The 8,316-nt window shown below is 35.3% G+C and overlaps 1 long non-coding RNA gene across 1 annotated transcript; it reads right to left on the bottom strand.

Annotated features, from left to right (window-relative positions):
* Positions 1-1,949: 1,949 nt before the first annotated feature.
* Positions 1,950-7,425, bottom strand: LOC135153723 (uncharacterized). The gene is made up of 4 exons (XR_010293234.1): positions 7,297-7,425; positions 6,514-6,656; positions 5,976-6,112; positions 1,950-5,657 (listed from the first exon to the last, which is right to left on the bottom strand). It is a non-coding gene; the product is annotated as an uncharacterized LOC135153723 (long non-coding RNA).
* Positions 7,426-8,316: the final 891 nt, after the last annotated feature.

The raw sequence follows: 8,316 nt of genomic DNA, 5'->3' as shown, positions 1-8,316 counted from the left end.
TCTCTCTCTCCCTCTCTATCTATCTAATATCTACCTTTTTATCTCTCTCTCTTTCTATCTATCTATCTATCTATCTATCTATCTATCTATCTATCTATCTATCTATCTATCTATCTATCTATCTATCTATCTATCTATCCCTGATTAATTTATACTTTACATTTTTTTTGCTTTTGTTTCATTGTCATTGAAAGGTAGGTCGTCTATATTTGGTATTACATAATATATTTTGGAAATATTATGGTATCCTGTATGGATTATACAGAATAAATCAAGAAAATAAAACAAATTAACATTTTCTACAAACAAATAGGAATGATGTTTGGCCTATAACTAAGTTAAATATGTGAACATATTTCTATCAGCCCTGCATAAAGATTCTAATGGAACTTGTAACAGAAAATAATTATGATGCTCAGATATATTTTATCACTGTGATACATGGCGTCATGGTGGCGGCGGTAACATGGAATTTTGAATGGGGGGGGGGGGGCAAGACAAATGAAGTGGCATATTTTTTTCTCAATTTAATTGTAGAGGGGGGATTATGAAATTCGGAATATCTGTTTTGACACTCTTTTCCTTTTTCTCACCACTCCTTTTTTTCAAAACTCGAAAAGTTAGATATGTTTATACAACCACAGTCGCTCATATCTATTCTGTGATTGGGGAAGGAAAGAGAAAAAGTGGAAAAAGTCAGGGGGCTAGTTGATGTACAAAATATGATAACTGATCCTTTTCCACGAAACCCTCGATTTCCAATAAGCTCTTGCTACGCCCCTATAAGCTATCCTGATTTAATTATGGTAAGGAATATCATCTACAGCACCCCTCACTTTTAGGCAAACTCTTGCCACCACCCCCATATGCAACCCTGATTGATAATACTAAAAAATACGCCCCTCAATCTCATCAAGGTCTTGATACACCCCCACATGCTACCTTATTGGAAAAAACTGGAAATCCTAAGGAATCATCTACGCCCCTAAATTTCCAGCAAGTTCGAGCTACACCCCGACTTCCAAGACCTCCTCTAGCCAAGTTCGCCACACTACAGCGAATGTTTACAAGGTATTATTTGTATCGAATTAGAACTAAAAGACAAACACTCAAATCACCCAATTATTAAATTGCTTGAATTGAAGTTCAAAGTGCAACAGATTTCCCTGGGATAACGTGGGTGTGTTAACATTTTGTCAAAAGGTAAACAAAATTACACCACGATAACATTCTGGTGGAATTCCAACTTGATGTAATCCAACTTTATCTAAGCCTCACCCCAGATAGTCCAACTATCGTGAAACCCGACTATGAAGACCATCCAAAGGAGACCAAAAAGTGATCTATACAGGTGGTATTTATGGACATGTTCCTATTAAATAAATGTTCAATTGGGAAATAATGTTTTAGAGAAAACAAATTTTTGGTCCTCAAATACAAGTACTCCTTCTATAATACTGGCAGTGACTAGAAGCCCTTTTAGCCATATAATTTGAATATCTTACTCGGCAGATTATGCTTCCCAAGAAGAAATGTTATTTGGTAGAAATGCCGGTCACAAACCCACCCTTTTCTGATATTAAATTGGGGTTTATGATCTACATTACGGATGCAACCATCTTTAAAAACAAACACTTATTAAAGCCTGATTTGCACCTTAAATGTTTTCCGACAAAACTGGGGAAAACCAGACAAAAGTGCTACTAAACAATTTGATCATGAGACAGTTATTAGAGAAAGTGCATGCAGGTATTAAATAATATAATTGTACTTTTTACAGTTAAACCAAATTATGGGCAGATCAAAGGGCTTTTGGCTACAGTGAGGTAAAATACAGGGCTATTAATACTAAAGAGATACGATACCTGAAATAATAAACAAGTTTTTTTTTTCCAAATAAGAGCAAAAGTAGTAAAATAAGACACCACAAGACAGTTAAAGACAAAAGTCATACAATCATCCACAACATTTATTCAACCATTGAATTCTTGGTAGTAGCTCGATCAATAAAGAAGACACAAAATATGAAACATACACGGTATGAAGATTATCACCAAAATTGTACAAATCAATTTGATGCATGATGAAAATGTTTTACTGTAATTTTTATTTTCATTTCTTTTTTACTTATATGAAAGGAATAATTTCTTAATGTTTCTCGTTAAAGCCTGAATAGTCTTTGGAAAATCTAAACATTATTCATTTTCAAAACTCAAATTAACGGTCCCATAAAATGAAAGAACGTGCATGTAAAACGCATATTGTGTGAAAGATATGACCTCCAAGTCTGATATTTAAGGAATAAAATATTTTAATTAATAAATGGTGAGAAAAATACATATTTTTTTGGAGATGAGAACATTATGATACAATTATTGTATAATACAGCTTTCTGATATGTAATCTCTCAATTTCAGTCGAAATGTCTTTATTCATAAAGCGAAAAAACATTACTGAGAGAGTTTGCTAAATCTGAATCTGAACCAACAAATTCAAGTTGATGAAAGATGATAAAACGGCCACTCCACTTTTGTAGGATTGAAATGGAAAAATTACAGTTAGATATAACTACTGAAACTTTAATTACACTTTAGACTGGTTTGAAATGTAGTCAACAAAATTTTCTATAATCTTTATGCAAAAGAATCACACTACTTGTGTCAAATATTAAACTTACCCAACCCTTTGAATATCAACATTTAACTTTCAGGAGTTTGGTATAAGAATGATGGAACTTGTACGCAATCTGGCTACTGCTTAGTTGTAAATGTCTTTAAAAGGATTATAAAACTCATTAAATCAAACTTTCCTTTACTAAAAATGAACATAATCATACATATGACCAGTTGGGTTTTTCATAAAGCTGTTTGTAGGTTAAGAGCGACTTTAAGAACGACTGGTGATCCTTTCCGGTGGTGAATGGTATATTCATTGGCGATGGTTTAGCGCGTAAAGTCACTCTTAACTTACGAACAGCTTTATGAAACGGCACCCAGGCACATCAATGAATAATAATACATTTATCATTCTATAGGATCTCGCAATATGATCATACTTAGGCGTCTCAAAACTGATTTAAAACTTTTCAAATTTCACAAATTATGTTGTAAATGTTCATTAAAGTGATAGATAGAGCTATATGCAAATCAGAAAAGTTTACTCTATATGCAAAATAACCATTCCACATAAAGAATGAAATATGAAATGCATATTTTCCTGTAAAAAAACCCAAGAACGATTCATCAAACAATACAGTGATTGACTAATAGTCTAATGTTATGCATGTTATACTTCTTAAACAAGATTGTTTCCAATGTCTTAGAAGCTGACCCACCTTAATCAGTGATATAATATTTACGTTTATAGCGCTTCATAGGTTGGTTTATAAGCGCTTTACATTGGTATTATTATTACCCCAGTCATAGGATCCATCACTGGGTGGAGAGTGACAGACGTGGATAAGTGCCTTGCCAAAGGAAATTAGCGTCGGGTGAGATTCGAACCCTCGACCCTTGGTTTAAGAGTCAAGTGACTGAACCACTACACCACGACACCTCCACAAATATATGTGTACAAGTATACAAACTCGGGGTCCTGTTACTTTATAAACGATACAATTGATTATATAATCATTTGTTATCTCATGTCACAAACCATAATACAAAATATCTATCATAACAATGGCGACTGGTGATAAATTCTGAAACCACTTCCAGTGTCAAAAGGTCTACAGGATGGAAAAGTCCACAGGACCCTGTTTGCAATAAGGCCCCCATTCCACAGAAGGGAGACCTTTGAAGTTTTACAGCAGTCTCAAAGGTCACTGAAATTTGTCATCTCTGTGGAATGGCTCCGAAAGACTCAGAAAGACTGATTGATACTTCTTGTCTAACTGGGCTCGGACTAGTCCTATAGAGATCTTTCACTGGTCTTTCAGAGATCTTTTATGCAACAAGTGATCTTTCAGAATTCTTTCCATGGGATTTTTTCCTGGTCTTTCAATGATCTCTCACGAGTCTTACAGTGATCTCCGCAAAAATCTTGAGACTGCTGAAAGATCATGAAAAGACATAAGAACTTTGAAAGTTCATAGAAAGACCACTTAAAGACCATTTTCCTGAAATACTGTTTTGAACCGTTTAAAAAAGCTTTGGGACTCACGAGGACCATGAAGACCACTGAAAGATCCATCAGGAATAGTGAAAGACCTGAGATCTTTGAAAGTTGATTGAAAGACCTTTGAAAGATCAAGCTTCATGCTCTTACAGCAGTCTTTCAGAGGTCTTGCTCTCTGTGGAATGGGGTTTAAAGATCATGGAAAGACTAATAAAAACTTTGAAAGCTGATCAAGAGACTGCTGAAAGGCCATGAGACCATTTTTCTGAAAGACTGTTTTGACCTGTTTCAAAAAGTTTTGGAGATCATGGAGACCACAAAGACCACTGAAAGATCAATCAGGAACTGTAAAAGACCTCAGAGATCTTTGAAAGTTCATTGAAGGACCCGTGAAAAGCCAATTAAGATTCATGGTCTTACAGCAGTCTTTCAGAAGTCTTGCTCTCTGTGGAATGGTCGTATTATTTGCAAATTGGAAGTGGCCAGTCAAGATGAAGATCATTGTTGCATGCCCGAATTGCTAAACATCAATTTCTAGACAAAAATCAATAAATATATGATTTACAAAATGACCTCACTGTTTCATCTTCCTCTCCTTCATTCCATCTCTTCTAAACCAAATTGGCCCTTTTATGATTTACCACTTGGAGAACCATTACACTTTTTATCAGGATACCAATCTGAACCAGTCATAACCAGCTGAAACCAGTTGAGACATCCAGTTCATTGTCCATATAAAGATTATAAGCGTGACTTGGAGTCGGACTTAAGATTCCCATTTGTGTGCGGGATAAAAGGCACCACTGCATTGGTCAAATCATGCTAAGAGGATGGGCACAACTGCCTATTAATCAACAAGATGCACATTACAAACCATGCACACATCAGCATTTAAGCATGACCATGGTTTACCAATTAATTGCTGCACTAGAGACTTCCCAACGTGACAATGGCATATAAACTTCTGGCTTTCCATCTCTACGTCCAAGTATATCAATATAAGTACATGTATATGTAATACCCATTCATAATATCAGCACCATAACAAAATATTTTTAAGAAACCATGGTTGCTGATGCTTCAGATGGATCTATGAATTCTGAATCTATCATATTTAAAATAACAGAAAGACAAGCCATATATAATATATGTAAAAGCAAGATGTGTAATTAACTGATAAAGTGACCATTTTATGAAACAAAGTAGTCAGTGATTTTCACTGTCAACCGTTATAAGCTTTTCAAATCCTTGCATCCACATGGCCCACAACGGAAGTCAGTGAAAATAACTGATTACTTGCTTTAGGAAATACTCCACAAGTTTGAAACCTCCTTTAAATTAGTATTCCTCTTGAGTTTATGTAAGTTCAATGTTGGTGGAATCCGGCAGAATCAGAGCTGCTAGATTGCCTATCCCCAACAACATCGCAGCTAGGATCATTGGTGCTGCAAAGTAGACATCTGTAAGAAAGCGAAACAGTAGTGTTCCAAGATGGCTTCTATATCCTGTTCACCATTGACATGAAACCCAGTGAGGTACTCCTGGAAGAGAAACAGGAGAATAGAGGGATAAAACTTGTTTTGCCTGGTTCTGTTCACAGGTGATGGATTTGCCAAAGAGCGATACCTTGAATATTTGCATCCCATCCCTTAGATACGGGAACTTCCTGAAAAGATCTGTCTGCACTTCGTGCTTCGTGTGAAGGGGTGATATATATACTCTCAAATTATCATGTCTTGAATGATTGGGAACTGGACATGCAAAAAGGTTGATAATGTTATGGAATTACCAAAAGGTATTCCCCTTTAGCAGTCAACAAGAAAGAGCTAGGCAATAAACTACCACATAAAGCAACATACCTCCAACATGTAGGATAGAGTTCGATGTTGACGACATGGAATGGTGCCATGCATGCCTGACATGATGAGTACATGTGTTCTTCTTTTTAGGAACCAAATGAAGAGCAAACTGATGCCGGAGATGATCACACTATAAGCTAGGAAAAAAGAAAGAAAGAAAACAAATAAATCATCAATGTGTGTCAAAAACTAGTGATTGTTTAGACTTGTTTTGTCTGGAGTCTAGGGGGAGGGGGTAAGGTAAAATTTTGCATCATTTCACTATTATATACGGTACAGTATTTTCCCTATTGAACTGTCCTTGTTTAAAATCCCAAATGTAAAGGTTGTGTGTTTGGAAGACCTCTACTGTATGGCTTGCTAAGTTGCTCTATATCTTTTAATAAAATTTTTTAAAACAAAACACCCTTCATTATTTGACCATTATTTTTCTTCGCAAACCTTAATATTCAAACCAAGTGATCTCAGTGGAATGAAGAATATTTATAAAAGTCACCCAATATGCATGAAATTCAAACAATTGTTCCATTAAACTTACTAGATAATTGTTGGCTTTGTCTCCCTTGTTGTTCCAACGGTAGATCTTCTTCAAAATTTCAAAAAGAACAGACATAACACAATCAAAATTAATGCCCATCAAGACACCACCAATACTTGTAGCTTTTCAAAACCAGACAGACCCTGTAACACAAAGAAGACACAATTGAGCAGAACTCGAAAGTCTAAGGCAACCCATGTATAAAAACTGTTCAATCAATTGCAAATATCAATTGCATCCCTGCAATGTTACACCCCTCATAAAGTTACTCATGCCTGACAATGTGAGCCTATTTTTTTTACTGACATATCAACAAGGCACACGTGCAGGCCTACCAAAAATTACCTTAGCATCTTAGTTTTGCCACTGTCTTAAATTGTTCTGAGAACGTTAATCAAAACAAGAATCAGGCTATAACTTTGATTTATTTATTTACCAATATTCACGTTTACCGGTTATGAAACAAATTACATAACAGTTTCAGGACTACTTTCAAGAAAGAATACTCTACTCTCAAATCTCCACTTTCTCGCCTATCAATTTCTTCTCTTCTCCTATCCACTGTTTCTACAACACTTCACATGGTGTACCGTAAACCACATCAGCGATAGTTACACATACATCTATTTTTAAAAATACCATTGTAAATGGGACCAGAAAATAACACAAGTGCTAGTCGAGCCTGGCCCCACAAATATTACAAAATGCACATCGAAGAAAGAAAAAGACAAATTAAATTGCAATATACTCATTGTAAATTAAATTGGTTCAAAGGACACTTACCTTAAGAAAGTACTTAGGACTATCTGGCATCCATAGGAAAGTTATGATCGATGATGCAGATGGTATGCAATAAAATGCCACAAAGATCCCCAAGCTCTCGTAGCTAAAACAATCATCGTTGTGGAAACCAATAGCCCTGTGTATGATCACGTGAGGGCAGCAGCCATGATGTTGCCACACTTCCAGAAGGCACAGACAGTACTTATCTTTCCTCTGTGCCTGGCTGGTTGAAACTCACCAGCATAAGAAAAGATGAGGGGCATGTTTCCACCAAGCCTGGATGTTAAAGAAACAATGCCAAAATAGATTCTTGAATCACAAATTAATGAGGGATAGCTATGAATCTTACGAAGAAAATGGAAATAAATCACATAATGGCCTTGTTTATTGAGGAGCAAGTCATTAATGGTAAACTTCACTTTTAAAGTTTGTCAATATGAATATATTGATATTGATGACAAACATTTTTACATTAAATTCACAGCATAGTCATTTTACAATATCATAGAGTTTAATGATAAGCTGAGATTTAACATAGATATACTGTAAGTACATCAAGAAAAGCATATATGCCGCACTTCTATGGATTAAATATCTAGGTGTCCGTTACCCAATATATGTGCCGTGTAAGAATTTCATGAACAAAAAGAGCCAGAAATTCTGAAAGAAACTTGAAATGAGACCAAATAAAGCACTGATGGCCAAATAGAAGATGAGAAACCGACGTCACCCCAAGCATCCGCAAAGCAACCACAGACGTATCTTCCTAATGATATACCTGCATGAAAATAAAATCAAAGAAATCGAGACTTATTTGTCCAATGTACACATACATACAACAAATTATCAAGATATTTGTTGTTACAGTTTCATGAGAATAAAGACAAGAACACAGTTTTCAATTGAAAAAAAGGAAAAAGATACAAGCTCTTAGGAATCTTTTGAAAATATTTATATCCTCTTTATATCATTCATACACATGAAATAAACTTTTGATACATTATGTTTAACACATCTACA

Source organism: Lytechinus pictus, chromosome 3, assembly GCF_037042905.1.
Source record: "Lytechinus pictus isolate F3 Inbred chromosome 3, Lp3.0, whole genome shotgun sequence".
Classification (NCBI taxonomy): domain Eukaryota; kingdom Metazoa; phylum Echinodermata; class Echinoidea; order Temnopleuroida; family Toxopneustidae; genus Lytechinus; species Lytechinus pictus.
The sequence above is the reverse complement of the archived record's forward strand: the minus strand, read 5'-3'. Positions and strand labels throughout refer to the sequence as shown.